General features: G+C 46.0%; 2 pseudogenes; both read right to left on the bottom strand.

Moving 5' to 3' along the window:
* Positions 1-5,644: 5,644 nt before the first annotated feature.
* LOC125547406 lies at positions 5,645-9,014 on the bottom strand (annotated as a pseudogene).
* An 82-nt stretch (positions 9,015-9,096) lies between these two features.
* LOC125547405 lies at positions 9,097-10,475 on the bottom strand (annotated as a pseudogene).
* Positions 10,476-16,644: the final 6,169 nt, after the last annotated feature.

Raw genomic sequence — 16,644 nt, 5'->3', positions numbered from 1 at the left:
TATTAAACGGAGTCCAAACGGAATGAAACCTTCGGAAACGTGATTTTCTCATCAGTTAAGATCCAGGAGACTTGGACCCTCCGTCAAGAAAGCCATGAGGCGGTCACGAGGGTGGAGGGCGCCCCCCTAGGGCGTGCCCCCTGCCTCGTGGGCCCCTCGAAGCTCCACCGACGTACTTCTTCCTCCCATATATATCCACATATCCCTAAACGACCAAGGACGGAGCCAAAAACCTAATTCCACCGCCGCAACTTTCTGTATCCACGAGATCCCATCTTGGGGCCTTTTCCGGAGCTCCGTCAGAGGGGTCATCGATCACGGAGGGCTTCTACATCATCATCCAAGCCCCTCCGATGAAGTGTGAGTAGTTTACTTCATACCTACGGGTCCATAGTTAGTAGCTAGATGGCTTCTTCTCTCTTTTTGGATCTCAATACAATGTTCTCCCCCTCTCTTGTGGAGATCTATTCGATGTAATCTTCTTTTTGCGGTGTGTTTGTTGAGACCGATGAATTGTGGGTTTATGATCAAGTCTATCTATGAATAATATTTGAATCTTCTCTGAATTCTTTTATGTATGATTGGTTATCTTTGCAAGTCTCTTAGAATTATCAGTTTGGTTTGGCCTACTAGATTGGTTGTTCTTGCCATGGGAGAAGTGCTTAGCTTTGGGTTCGATCTTGTGCTGTCCTTTCCCAGTGACAGAAGGGGCAGCAAGGCACGTATTGTATTGTTGCCATCGAGGATAACAAGATGGTTTTTTTTATCATATTGCATGAAACTATCCCTCTACATCATGTCATCTTGCTTAAGGTGTTACTCTGTTTTTAACTTAATACTCTAGATGCATGCTGGATAGCGGTCGATGAGTGGAGTAATAGTAGTAGATGCAGGCAGGAGTCGGTCTACTTGTCTCGGACGTGATGCCTATATACATGATCATACCTAGGTATTCTCATAACTATGCTCAATTCTTTCAATTGCTCAACAGTAATTTGTTCACCCACCGTAGAATACTTATGCTCTTGAGAGAAGCCACTAGTGAAACCTAAGGCCCCCGGGTCTATTTCTCATCATATCAATCTCCATCACTTTATTATTGCTTTGCTCTTACTTTGCTTTTACTTTTTACTTTGCATCTCTATACCAAAAATACCAAAAATATTATTTATCATCTCTATCAGATCTCACTTTCGTAAGTGACCGTGAAGGGATTGACAACCCCGAAGCATGTTGGTTGCGTTGAGCTATTGTTTTTGTGTAGGTACGAGGGACTCGCGCGTAGCCTCCTACTGGATTGATACCTTGGTTCTCAAAAACTGAGGGAAATACTTACGCTACTTTGCTGCATCATCCTCTCCTCTTCGGGGAAATCCAATGCAGTGCTTAAGAGGTAGTAGGCACCACTCCATGAAAAACAGTATTGGACGTTTTAAGACTTCTGTTAGTCAACCCCATGCGACGAAAAGTCTCATAATAGAGGATGTTGATGCTACTGTCTCCGTCCATGAGTACCTTAGTGAATTTATATCCACCAACCTGAGGTGCCACCACTAAGGCCAGGTGACCCGTATTGTCAACCCGGGGAGGATGATCTTCCCTACTCCACAGAATATGCTGCTCAGACCATCTCAAATAATGAGGGACGGCCGGATCAACAACATTTACAGCCCTCTTATGAAGCTTCTGGTCCCGTCTGCACAAACTGGTGGTGAACACATGATACTATCCACTATTCAACTGCTTTGGATTGCTCTGATATCCAGACTACTACTGCTGACCTCCCTGGACAGATTGCTGACTATAGCCACCTTGATTTCCGTGAGAGCCTTGAAAGTTGGAATTTGAACCGCCGCCCGGGCCATGAAAACCGCCGCCACCTGAGCCGCCGCCCGGCCCATGATTGCTGTTGAACATGTTAGAATTCTTGAAAGCCTCCCCTTACGTCGTTGGTTGTTTCCCTGTGCATTGGTGTTAGCCACAAACTCCAAGTTACCGTCAGCCTTACGCTTATTATTGCCTCCTTGATTCGCTGGGTTATGCTGATGACCCTTGGCATTGTCGTTCTTCTTTCCCTTTCCTGTATTCTCATAGTTAGACTCAGGATCCTTGCTACTATCAGAGTCGGCGTACTTGACTATAGTCGCCATTAGCTGGCCCATGTCATTACAATCGCGCTTGAGCCGCCCCAGCTTCTGTTTCAGAGGCGTAAAGTGGCAATTTCTCTCCAACATTAAGACTATAGAGTCGGCATCCATCTTATCAGATGAATGTATTATGGCTTTGAACTGGCGCACCCAATGGGTCGTGGACTCACCTTCCTCTTGCTTGCAATTAGTCAAATCCACAATTGTCATGGGATGCTTGCATGTGTCTTTGAAGTTCTGAATAAACCGGGGCTTTAACTCTGCCCATGAACCAATGGAATTAGGCGACAGCCCCTTTAACCAAGTGCGGGTCGTCCCGTCCAACATCATGGTGAAGTACTTGGCCATTGCAGCATCACTGACCTCCAGCAGTTCCATGTCCATCTCATAACTTTCAATCCACTCCCCGGGCTGTAAATCGTCCGTGTAATTAGGCACCTTTCGAGGCCCTTGAAATCCTTAGGCAAACGTTCATTACGCAGCGCCGACACCAAGCAAGGGACACCTCCAGTCCTCGTGGTCACGCCTGCTTCAAGAGAATCGGATAGACCGGAAAAGACTGGTAAGCCGCCTGCTGAGCCGCCTACTCAGCTGCCTGTTGAGCCGCCCGCTCAACCTCTTGGTGAATCCTGTCCTGGTCAACCAAATTAGGAGCTCCATCATGCGCCGGGTCATGCCCGCACGGCTGGTCATGGCGCCGGGCGTTGCTTGAAACAGCTGCTGAATCTATATGCCTGCTATAACTCGGGCTCCGGCTTGGGCGAGGAGTCGAATGAATCCTATCTCGACTATAAGAATATGCCTCCTGCTGCGCCAGAGCCTTCTGAAGAAGTTCTCTGACCCTTCGTGTTTCAATTGCCGTCGTAGAGTGGCCCTCCGCCGGGAGAGCCGCCAATCGTGCCGCCGCAGCGATCATGTTTTCCAAAGGGTTGGAATAATGACCTGGTGGTGTTGGTACACAATGAGGTGAAGCAGTATTCATACGAGGAGATTCCACCACTCGTGGTCGAACCAGCGTTCCTGCCCCGGGTGTTGCAACCCGGTTTACCTTTGGCGGGTTGCTGTGGCCTACACCGGGTGTGCAGATGAGGTTTCTAGGATCATAAGTCAGAGGCAGACATGAGTTTTCTGGTGCCTTCTCCTCATGACCTCATTTGATGCGTTCAAATCCATCGTAAGCTGGAAAGCCCTTGATTGAATCTGCTGAGCCCGAGCATCCAAAGCCTCCTGCTCTGCGGCCATCCCGACGTCTTCCGCTGCTAGGTTTTCCTTGGCTTGTGCTACCTCCTCACGTAACCGTGCCACTCCTGCATCATGTTGCGCCTGATCCGCCGGGTTAACCACGACAGTTATCAGGGCTGTCATCCTATCCATGAGGTCCATCAATACTTGAGCCCGTGGGTGCGCAGGGCCTCCTGCCCCGGCCGCCGCTGACCCGGAAGTTATCACTGCCGCAACCGTAGAGTTTTGACCGGTTGCGTGCCAGTAATGAAGATCCTTGCCCTGCTTGGCGGCTCAAAGGGGTCCGGAATACTGCTGCCATCGGAACAGCCAATGAGCCCACCGTCTTGCAATTGATACAATGAATCCGTCTCACCTGTGGACGACTCGCCATTAGAATAGACGGTCGTCTCACCGCCAAACACAGACCCTTCAGAAAATTCTCCTCCATGGATGCATCCCACGAAGGCACGCTTCATGGCAAGCTAAGTCCGGGTGGGTCTCAAACGCTGAGCCGTCTCGGCGATGTCGGTGCAGATGTCCGGCTCAAGGCCCGACTCGCTGATCTGGCCGATGAAGACGTGGAATCCGCCGAAGGGGACCCGGTACCCGTACTCAATTGAGCCGACGTCGGGGCCCCAGCCTGCGTCGTCGATGTAGAGCTTGCCGCGATGACTCTTGGTCATCCGGCCCACAACGTATCCCTTGAGCCCTTCGAAGCTGCACTTCAAGTACTCAAATCCACCGTTTGCATGCCCCACAGTGGGCGCCAACTGTCGTGGAATTGTCATGGCAGATGTCCTAGTGGAAGGACTTAATCATGGAGACATCGCAACTAGGAAGCTTAAAGGTGTTAAAACGGGACAAAGAACACGAGGGTTATACTGGTTCGGCTCCTTGCGGTGAAGGTAAAAGCCTAATACAGTTTGAGGTGGTATTGCTTATGTTTCGATGACTAGGGACCGAATCCGCTTGACCTAGCTTTTGATCTGATCTTTCTTGCCCTGCACCGCCGCCCGGGTTGTCCCTTTATATACAGAGGCTGCCCCCGGCTGGCTCAAAAACATTGACCAGCTCGATCTCTAACTATTCCTGCCTTACAATGCAAGTTATGTACATACGGTGGTTTATCTCTACGGGCCTTGAGTCACCTTTGGGTCTTGGGCCCTTAACTAAACCGCCATCTTCCTGAGCTGTCTTGGGCTTCATGAATTGCCTTAGGTATAACCCGGCCCCTCCTGGGCGGGTCAGACCTAATAGTTATATCCCCAACAGTGAGGAAATTTCCGGGCTCACATTAGTTAGATAGTGGGTGTACAATTTCTTCATTCTGGATCAAATCCTCGATCATAAATAAAAGTTTTGTTCATTATTTTTCATAATGCAATGATATGTTAATCTCTTTCTTTCAACAAATATATTCATCCTTGTATATTCATCAGAATTCTTCTGCAATATTTCCTTGCACTTAAACATGATGTAGCCTGTCTGACACAATGGTGCCCTTGTCTGGTTCTGCACGACTTATACCTTTTAACACAATGACCGATTATATGTGGATAAGCCAGTATAGAAAACCAGTAATCCACGGAAGCATATCTGGCATCAGTGGTACTAACGAGAGAAAAGAGAAATAAACCCCCCCCCCCCCCCCCACACCCCCCGAGAACGTATCACAAGCTCGTGTGTTTGATCCATGGCACATCATCGAAACAATTGGATATGTTGTTGTGGATGCACCGCAGTCTGATTTGAGGGGTATCTACATGCATGTATTAAGCATTCTCTTTGGTGCATGTGTTTGGGTCTACTGATGAGGCCGAGGTTATCCTCCTTTTTTAAAAAAGTGTTTGGATCTACGATATCCCGTTCTAATATATATTCGAGCTTTGTCAATTCCGTATTATGATGGATAAAATGATTCTTCGTTTTATTGAAGAGAATTGTATGTCCGCTTGTTACCATGTTAAGTCATCCCTAGTATTGAACGTGTGTGTCCATTGAGAAAAGAACTCAACAACACTAGTACATTGCTGACTCAAAATCATGTAGCCAGCGAACGTGTGTAGTACATTTGAGAAGTTGTCTGTATTTCATTAAATGCTAGCGGCCAGCGACAGGACAATACAGATTTAGCCATTAATTATTGATAATAAAGAAATGACATAAAATTTGACAAAAGATTGCATCCAGATGTAACTAGATGACAACAGATCGATGAAATATCGCCCAGCATTTAATGCTTTCACTTGAACGGACCGACAGAGCTCATCTTCTCAGTACGGGAACGGGAAGCCGACGTTCGTCTCCAGCCTAGCAGGGATCTCTGGTGACGGAGGCATCCCCATCTCATCGTCGAATCCTGGCGGCTGAGGAATCACTATCTGCATCTCCTCCATTTCCATCCCCGCGGCGAACACCAGTGGTGGAGGCATCTCCTGCATATCCATCCCGACAGTGACCGCCTATGCCGGAGGCAGCTCCATCAACATCTGCTGCTGGAAATTAATCTCGGAGGCGAATACCTCAAGCCGAGGCAGCGTCGCCATCAGCATCAGATGCTCCTGCTGCTACCGAGCTCCAAAGGTACTGCCACCGAAGAGCTGTAGCGGCAGCGGCGGGGCCACCTCCTCCATGCGGCTCACGTCGAGGCGCAATAGAACCTGGTTGGCGCGTTAAGAGACAATGTCCTTCACCTGCATCAGCACGACAAAGAAGGCCACCAAGTCCTCGTCCCTCATGTCGCGCACATTCGGGTCAACCCAAGCCGCTATCGGCTCCCCCGTGTCACGCTCCTTCGCTGTGACCTCCTCGTGCTTGGTCTGCTTCTTCACCTTGAACAGGTCCGTGCGCAGCTCGTCGAACTACTGGTGCAGCTTCTCCATCTTCTGATCTTCACTGGCAGCACCCTCCTCCCTCGCGCCAGGCAATTTGTTTCCCAGCTCGTTGTTCTTTCAGCCTTTGATCACAGACAGTACTTCCCGACCGCTCCGCTTCGGCAAATTCCTTTCCAATAATGCGGTCATAGTTTCCTTTCGGCGGATCAGACTTCGGTGGTTTTGTCAGGGCAGCCAGAGTGCACTTCACTTTCACCCGATCTACCTTCTCCTCCGGAGGTGGATGTTTCTTTGCTTTCACCCCTTCAAAGAAGTTCCTCACTTCTTCTCGCGCGATCTCGGCGTTCTCCTCTAGGGTCCTCTCATATGGTAACTTTTCTAGAGTCTTCAGAGAAGGACCGAGTCTGTATGTCCTCCCGCCTCTGGTTGTACTGCTAGACGCCGACCGAGCAGACGGAGCGGTTGTCTTCTTTACTTGCTTAAGAGGCGGAGGAGAAGGACTACGACGCGCCAGAGCAGCTGGAGCGGCGGCAGGTCTCTTCCGCCCTTGCTGACGAGGCGGAGAAGGAGGAGGCTGGCTGCTCGGGCGCGTCGGCGCAGGCGGAGAAGGAGGCGGAGTGCCGCCACGCGCCGGAGAAGGAGCCGGCCGAGGGCCCTGATCGTCACTCGCCGGAGGAGGAGGCGGTGGAGGCGGAGTGCCCTGACTCGCCGGAGGAGGAGGAGGAGGCGGTGGCGTCCAGTTCGGAAGGTTGATGAGCTCCTTCCGCCATAGGCATGGAGTCTTGAGAGTAGACCCCAGCCGAGTCTCCCCTTCACCGGTAGGGTGGTCAAGCTGGAGGTCCTCAAATCCCTCCGTTATCTCATCCACCATCACCCTAGCATATCCTTCTGGAATCGGCCGGCAGTGAAAAGTTGCGCCGGGTTCAGTAGGATAAACAGAGCCAACAGCCGCCTTGACCTTCAAATTCATCCATTGCGTCATAAGGTGGCAATTTTGAGACTCCGTTATAGCATCCACGGGATAGCTGGAAGGAGCGGTCAAGGCATGCTCCAGCCGAAGCAGCTCGGTGGAAGCCACGCTGCTTCTGCGCTGAGATGGCGGGGTAGCTTCGGGGGAGGCTTCGGCAGTACATTTGCTGCGATTTGCTTCTCGTTCCTCTATTGCGTCTACCCTTGCTTGCAGCGCCTGTATTTGGGTCTGCTGCACTTTTTTCCTCCTCTCATGGGATTTGTAACCGCCTGCGTCCGGAAACCCAACCTTCCACGGAATGGAGCCTGGCGTGCCTCGTGTCCGTCCAGGGTGCTCCGGATTCCCGAGGGCCATTGTGAGCTCGTCGTTCTCTCTGTCTGGAAAGAACGTCCCTTCCTGCGCTGCTTCGATATACTGCTTAAGCTTACTGACTGGTATGTCCATTTGATTGTTCGTCCAAATGCACTTCCCTGTTACAGGGTCCAGGGTTCCGCCAGCCCCGAAGAACCAAGTCCGGCAACGGTCTGGCCAGTTAATTGTCTCTGGTTCGATCCAGAGCATCTAATTAATTAAACCATACATTGAAACTATGTAAAACATTTCAATGCGAAAACAAATGCGATCATAATCGCAACCAAGGTAACAATTGATCCAACGACATAATGATACCAAGCCTCGGTATGAATGGCATATTTTCTAATCTTTCTAATCTTCAAGCGCATTGCATCCATCTTGATCTTGTGATCATCGACGACATCCGCAACATGCAACTCCAATATCATCTTCTCCTCCTCAATTATTTTTATTTTTTCCTTCAACAAATTGTTTTCTTCTTCAACTAAATTTAACCTCTCGACAATAGGGTCGGTTGGCATTTCCGATTCACATACATCCTAGATAAATAAAATCTATGTCACGTTGGTCGGCATAATTTTCATAAACAATAAATGAACCAATAGTTATAAAGATAATATACATACCAAATCCGAATCATAGACAGGACGAGGGCCGACGGGGGCGGATACCAAAACCATCGCACTATATAAGATGCAATAATAAATGTAAGAAAATGATACAAGTATCTATCTAAACATACAAGTAAGAATATTTTTCCTTTCAGAAAGAAGATAAGAACAAGAGGCTCACCATGGTGGTGTCGGTGATGAGATCGGCGCGGGTGATCGACGGCGGTGAAGACGGGGACGGGGCGTGACGGACCGCTAAATCTAGACAAATCTCGAGGAAAATGGAGCTTGGAGGTCGAGCTTCGAGAGGAGAAAGCTTAAGTAGTGTGGCTCGGGCATTCCATCGAACACCTCATGTGCATAGGAGGTGAGCTAGAGCACCACAAAGCCCTCTCCCCCTCGGCCAGAAAAAACAGAGCACTGTGCTCTGCTCTTGCGTGAGGGGGTATATATAGGCACCTCATTGGTCCAGGTTGATGACATGAACCGGGACTAAAGGGAAGCATTTGGTCCCGGTTCAAGCCACCAACCGGGACCAATGGTGGTGGGCCAGGAGCGAGGCCCATTGGTCCCGGTTCGTCCCACCAACCGGGACCAAAAGGTCCAGACGAACCGGGACCAATGGCCCACGTGGCCCGGCCGGCCCCCTGGGCTCACGAACCGGGACCAATGCCCACATTGGTCCCGGTTCTAGACTGAACCGGGACTAATGGGCTGAGCCGGCCTGGACCATAGCCCTGTTTTCTACTAGTGACACTAGTACATTGCTGACTCAAAATCCTGTAGCCAGCGAACGTGTGTAGTACATTTGAGAAGATGTCTGTATTTCATTAAATGCCAGCAGCCAGCGACACGACAATACAGATTTAGCCATTAATTATTGATAATAAAGAAATGACATAAAATTTGACGAAAGATTGCATCCAGATGTAACTAGATGACAACAGATCGATGAACTATCGTCCATTGTTTAATGCTTTCACTTGAAAGGATCGACAGAGCTCATCTTCTCGGTACGGGAACGGGAAGCCAACTTTCATCTCCAGCCCAACAGGGATCTCTGGTGACGGAGGCATCCCCGTCTCATCGTCGAATCCTGGCGGCTGAGGAATCACCATCTGCATCTCCTCCATTTCCATCCCTGCGGAGAACACCAACGGTGCAGGCATATCCTGCATATCCATCCTGGCGGTGACCGCCTGTGCCGGAGGCAGCTCCATCAACATCTGCTACTACATATTAATCTCGGAGGCGAACACCTCAGGCGGAGGCAGCGTCGTCATCAGCATCTGATGCTCCTGCTGCTACCTAGCTCCAAAGTACTGCCACCGAAGAGCTGTAGTGGTAGCGGCGGGGCCACCTCCTCCATGCGGCTCACGTCGACGCGCAAATGAACCTGGTTGGCGCGTTTGGAGACGATGTCCTTCACCTGCATCAGCACAACAAAGAAGGCCACCAAGTCCTTGTCCCCCATGTCGCGCACGTTCGGGTCAACCCAAGCCGCTCTCGGCTCCCCCGCACCACGCTCCTTCGCTGTGATCTCCTCGCTTCTTCACCTCGAACAGGTTCTTGCGCAACTCGCCGAACTCCTGGTGCAGCTTCGCCATCTTCTGATGTTCACTGGCAGCACCCTCCTCCCTCGCGCCAGCCCCCGCACCCTCCTCCACCAGGAAGCGTTCCACGACGGTGTCGACGGAGGGGTGGCCGAAGGAGAAGGCATTGCCGCCGGGCGAGAAGGTGAGAGCGGCCACCTGGGTGCCGGTCAGGACCGCTAGATCCATCGCCTTACTGAAGAACCCCACGCGGCCCTTGGAGAAGCACACGTGCGGGACATCGTCCTGCTAGATCCACGGTCTTCTTCCGGCCGCTGCCACCCCCCACCCCTCGTTGGGCGCTGCCATTACTTGTTCGCTATGTGGCTAAGGTGCTGCAATTGTTCAGATCTTGCAGTTTTTTCATGCTTAAGTTCGTGACTTTTTAGTTGTTCAAATGCATGTTTTTCATGCACAAGTTCATGATTTTTAGCTGCTCGGGTTCATGATTTTTAGTTGTTCATATCTTGCAATTTTTTCATGCTTAAGTTTATGATTTTTAGTTGTTCAGATCTAGCAATTTTTAGTTGGTACATGTTGTCATGCTTTGACCCGTGAGTTTTAATGTACATAGCTCAGCGAACACCGAATTCAATCTCATGGCCTATCACAACTTTTAATGTACGTAGCTCAGTGAAGCGATTCCTCACCGACCGCTTGCTATATAAACCCACCGACTGTGAGACATAGTTACACACAGTCTTCCTCACTTGCTCTGAGAGAGCGAGGAAGAAGACAGTCATCTGCCGGACCGAGCAGGAGGATGCCCGTCATGTCTGCTTCTCCAACAGCTGCCTCGGGTTCTTTTTTTTTGAAAGCATCGTAAAATCAGGCCAGCAAGGCAGATCGTGTGAGCCAGATTGCATGCATGCCCCGAACACCCCAGAGCAGTGGGTAGTGTAGGGAGGTTTATAGGAGAAATGTTCACAACATATAAAATGTTTTCCCACACAATTTTATAAAAAAATTTGTAACATATGAAAAAAATATTTGTGTAATTTTAATTAATGTTCATAACACTTAAAAATGCTCCCACATCTGTCTATCTATCTATCTATGTATACCTATACCTATACTATACCTATACCTATACCTATACCTAATACCTAATACCTATACCTAATACCTAGTACCTAAGTACCTAATACCTATACCTAATACCTAATACCTAATACCTAATACCTAATACCTAATACCTATACCTAATACCTAATACCTAATACCTATACCTATACCTATACCTAATACCTAAGTATACAAATTCTTGACTTCCTAGAAATTGCAACGTTAATCAGTAAATAGGAACCGTTAATCTTGGTGGAACCGAATTATTACGGTTCAGATTAGTCGATATATACATATTTAATATTTTTATAATTTTTAATACTAATTCTTGACTTCCTAGAAATTCCAACGTTAATCAGTAATTACGAACCATTAATCTCGGTGGGACCGAGTTATTACGGTTCAGATCAGTCAATATATACATATTTAATATATTTTTAAAGAAAATAAGAGTTGTTTAGTTGGAGGACTTTTCTTAAAAGGCTCACGTACGTACGTTGTGACAAAAAAGATTGGATCCAGTTATTAAAAAACGAGATTGAACCGTAACTGCCATCTCAACCCATCTACTATTCCAACGATCCCTCATCCTTATTCTTTCTCTCTCCTCCCGATGGAAAAGGAGCGGTCCTTCCTCAAAAAATACTCACGAAAGTATCTTCCTAAGCCTTCTCCTTCCAATCCTCTTCGATCTTCCAATGTCGGTACTACAATCTGCGTACAAGCCAACACCGATCTTCCAATGTCGGGACTGCAATATCTGCGTACAAGCCAACACCGAAGCCGTCTATCACCCCTTCCGATGCATATGGCTTGCTGCGCCGTCCAGGAAATTATCCCTGCACAATCCGAGCTACAGCTCGATGGTCATGGTCGACCCGCCGTGTCTGCTGCCATGCCGCCTACTTCTACTCATCCGCCCTCAGCTTCCAAAATCCACCAGCGCTTCGGATCTAAATCAAGCCAACTATCAGATCCGTCATCTATCTAATCTCTTTGAATTCCATGTTCTCACCTGGCTGCAATCTAACGATGGTGACGGTTCATGCAAGGTAGGGTAAGGAGTAGCGATGTTGTCCTTAAGTATGTGGTCCTCCTGTCGCATGTGGTGTGTTGAATACCTTTTCGGAAAAAAAATATGGTGTATTGAACGTTCGAGAACCTACTAGGGACTGGCGGCATAGAGATTTACCTGTCCAAAGTCAAGTTCGTTCTGGGTTGTCCATCTCCATAGGCAAGCACCATATCCGTAAATTCCTTGATTATCCTGCTTGATTTTTCTCTAGCTATAACATAACACCACATATCTCTTCTATTATTACAAGTACAATTTGCGCAAAGCCAAGCCGCTTATTTCAAGGTCGCTAGATCATATCAGTAGATAAACTGGTCATATTTCTTTTCCTTCTCAGCGAGATATGTTTCCATGGTGAATTTGTTTGTTTTGTGCTGGTAGATGATTCCCAGGTGGTGGTTCGGAGAACATGCAGCTGCCTTATAGAACTAGGATTGTTGTTCAAAAGTCTGAACAACGACCCGTGCCTCTTCTGCCATGCCAACATTTGCCGGATCTCTCCCAGGCCTTCATGGCATCTAATCGGCTGTGTCCAAGTACACAAGAGAACAGCCATTACAGAAACACATGAAGATCTAAGGGCGGAAGCAGGAGTGAGCTCAACAGAAATTGAAAACATGTTGGACATGCTGGAAGTAGGGACAACGGGCAGATGAGAGGTAACTTAATGACAGATGCTTACGCTGGTACGTGCTACGGAGATTGGATATTAACTAATATATATTCACTATGAAATTAACATGTTGCTTCAGGCTTAACTCCTTTGACGGCTGGGACTGGATCAGACATTTTGCTGCGGTTCAGCAATACGTTTATTTATTTTCTCAAAGGAACTAATGATCACTTTAATATTTTTTTAGCAAACTTTTTGATTCTCTTTGAGAAGAAATAATCAATTTTTAGACCAGTGTATAAATGATCCTTGCAGGAGGGACTATTTACTAAGATAAAAAAACGAACAATAGTCATGAATAATTTCGATTGGGATACTGTTTAGCAAGCTACTTCACAGCGTCACACACGATTGAGCCAGTGTCCTAATGGTATATCCCATATATCAAGGTACGGTATTCTGTCCTTCAAAGTATATATGGAGATATATCCACACTTTGATTTGAATTATTCATGCAGATTATTATCTGAATCTGGATAATTCGATTAATAAACCACAGATGGAGGAGTTGAAATATAGGCAGGCCGTGTCCATACACACCTTTCTTCCCAGCTACTTCCCGGCCAGGTAATGTCCAGTTCTCCTATGTCCTATTTTTTTTTACAATATAGTGTAAATTGACCTTCCTCTAAAGCCGTTAGCAATTTATAGGTGAAACAGACAACAATTAAATATGTTCGAGAAATGAACTAGATGGTTTCGGCATGACGCGTGGGGGGCTTAGCATCAGAATATGCCATGTACTGACTTAGTTATTCCCAATATGTAATTCATTTAGTATTTTTCTCTTAGAGATTAAGTAATAGATTGATTTAATATTTTTGGTCTATTTCTGACCATATCAAGATTTGTCATTTATACTTGAAAAAAGATTAAAGAAATAAGGTCAAAGCCCGGATTCCAATTCTAATTGCATACATTGAGAAACAGATGGCTTTTTAGAATTCAGTAGCTGAATGTTTGGTCCTTTTTGTCTAATATGCGTCTCCTATGCAATTTGGACAAACATCAAACATTTATTGTTGACAAGTGGCATCAAGCCCAAATATTTATCATGATATTGTACTTAAGCGTCTCACACTTGACACAAATTTCTTTCAATATGAGACTTAGAAAATAATTATTTCAAGTTCCGATTAGTTTTTTTTAATATTTGGTTATCAATAGAATAATCTGTATATAATATTCCTCTAATAACACCTTTAACCATATCGAGTATCAGAAAAAAAGTAGATTTCATATATACTTTTGAACTAATTTCTTATCCTCAAAACTAACAATCAATCATAGCAGTACTCTCACGATACTCTTTATTTTTAGAGATGAGTTTCCTGGTCTGCGAGTTGCTTATACGTTACTCAATATGCTTAAACCATGGTTAGAACAAAGTAGGTTTGTTCATGAAATTAATCATGTTACAATTATATTTGGTTTCTTCCTAACAATACAATGCAAAATAATATCTCTATATGTAGCTGATTTAATGTTATTCTCCTCATTTGTGTTCCCATAGCATGTTCTCGGTTATTCTGCATTTTTTTATTGCTAAAGATTGAATGTTTTTCATAGTGAATTAGTAATTCATGAAATTCCAGCAGTAATGTTGTTTCTTTTCCCATGTACGTCACATAGGACTACTTTCATATGTTGTCATAGTCTTGCATTCTAAATTATTTTGTGCTAGCCCGTGCAGTTGAACGGGTTGACGACTAGTTTTTTAAATTGTTCAAGACATTTTTGAAAAAAAAATCAACAACTTTATGAGTTATGTTCACCTTGAATTTACAGAATGTTCAGCATGACTCGGGCTGGGTGTGGATCTTATCTTCTTGTCAATAAAAGAAGGCGGCGTTCGGCTCAAGCGCCTGCGACAACATCTCCATCCCGGCGGGAAATTCCGGTGGAGGCGATGGTAGAGACATAAACAAGTGCCGTATCTACATCTCCGTCCCAGTGTTGAACCCTAACGGCTGAGAAATGTCCATCTGTACCATATCCATCGCAGTGGCCAACCCCGCTGGCGGAGGCATTTTCTACATATCAACTAAATTCCAACGACTAGAAGCCATTGATTAATTATTACTATGATAAGGAGACAAAATAATGATTGAGGAAAGGTTTCATCCAGATCTAGGTAGATGCATTGTAATATTGAGAAACAGTATAACGTAGCTAGCTAGGAGCCTCCACAGCAATTTGACAGTTTGAACCGTCAGATCATCAAATCTACGATTCAGATCAGGTCTGGTCATCCTAGGTCGCTCGCGTGCCGCACGCAACATCTCACGGGCTGCTGCTCCACATACCGAGTTGGTTTTCCTCTCCGTAACCGGGCCTTTCGAAGGCCCACGTCCTTTCATTTGGATGCTAACGCTAACAGCCCAGGTTGTGCACCTCCATCGCTATCCTCCCCAACCGAGCTAGCAGTTTCCCTCCTCGATGCATCGTCGCTCTTTCCTCCTCGATGCGTCGCCGTTCAGCCGTGTTCTTCTGCGTGAATGCCTCCACGCCAGTTACGCACCCCCAAGCACCCCCCTATTCTTCATCCGTAGCCCTTCGTTACTGGTTTTAATTTCGTGTCTTGCAGCGTTCGTCCATGGCAACTGCGGTGGCCGCTGGCGCCGTCGGCGCCCTCTCGCCAAAGACAGCGACACAAATGGGCAACGGTGGGATGTTTTCTCACCTTCCCATGCATGACAGTTTTGCTGTGATGGCAAGATGATACAGGCGATGAGGGATGTTAGTGACTGTGCTGCTCTTCTCCGTTCTCTGTTGAGATCTAGGTGAGCACTTATATCATATTCCAACTGCCCTAGATCTACATGACTACATTTACTGCATCTGCTTCACCCTTGATTCATTTTTTTTGCAAGAAATAATGAGATGATCTTCCCTATCTTTTGTTTAGGCTATCAACTGTGCTTGATTAATTAAGGTTTAGGTACCTAGAGTAATCAAAATGCATGGATAAGTGACCATCCAATACTTCTGATCTGCTGCTTAGACGTCATCTTGTACTCATGATTCTGGAGTTACATATACACTATTGGTTGAAAATGTGAGACCAGCACACAAGTCGATGGAGAGAATATACATTTGTATCTTGGTATCCTAGTGGCGGGAAGATATATTTGTCTCAAGAAGTGAGCAATTCATTATTTGTATGGTAATTTTTATTTCAAAAGTTATGTTTGGAAAAAGAGTTACAGCTCTGCATCTCATATTTTAACTTTTAAGCAACCTACAGAAACTAAGATCTGCTGTTGTATTTTTATTTTCTGTGGTATTTATTCTAACTTCTAAGACATAGTCGTAAAATATCATGTATATGCTATTGATTAATACAATTCTCAATGGTAAATTATTCATTCCAGATTTTCAGCTATTCTTTATTCAACCAATAGTTTGACATTCACAAACTGACAGAATTGTTAGCAAGGAGGGTAATTATGTTACTCCCTCCAATCCATATTAGTTGTATCTAGACATATTTTAATGGTAGATACATCCGTTTGTGCGACCACTAATTTAGAACGGGGGAGTACTTTATTTGCAGCTATGTGACTTAACATGGAAGAAATAACACAAATCTCCTAGCGCAATTTTGAGAAAATCAATGTCATGTATTGCCCTATATATCGTTAGGTATGAAGTATGAACCCTACCTGTTTTTACTCATAATGAATATTTTCTATTTCCTTTGTTTCAAGTGTTTGTTTTCTATTTCCTTGCCAAGAAAGGAAGATATGGTGCGTATATTCACTGATAGGCTTGGTAACCTGTGTTTTGAATGTATGTACTTCATTTTCTTTCTACTTCTATGATGTTTATCTTATCTTTCCTTATACAATTTGATTGGGACCTTTTGTAGCTGCCACAGGGATGATTAGAGGTAGCATTGTAGCGACATAGGGCATAGGTGGTTTTTATCCTTAAGACATCAACCAATTAGTTCATCTTAGTATTCACCATGTGCTGGTATTGGCATTTCACTATTGTTCATTTTTGCACAGTGAAAAAGATTAGTGTCATGCGGGCATACCATGATGTTGGCAAGCTCCAGCAAGGTATGCGTGCATCATTTTACTGATTCAAAAGG

The sequence above is a fragment of the Triticum urartu genome, chromosome 3 (assembly GCF_003073215.2).
Source record: "Triticum urartu cultivar G1812 chromosome 3, Tu2.1, whole genome shotgun sequence".
Taxonomy (NCBI): domain Eukaryota; kingdom Viridiplantae; phylum Streptophyta; class Magnoliopsida; order Poales; family Poaceae; genus Triticum; species Triticum urartu.
Note: the sequence above shows the minus strand (reverse complement) of the source record. Positions and strands in the feature narration are given on the sequence as shown.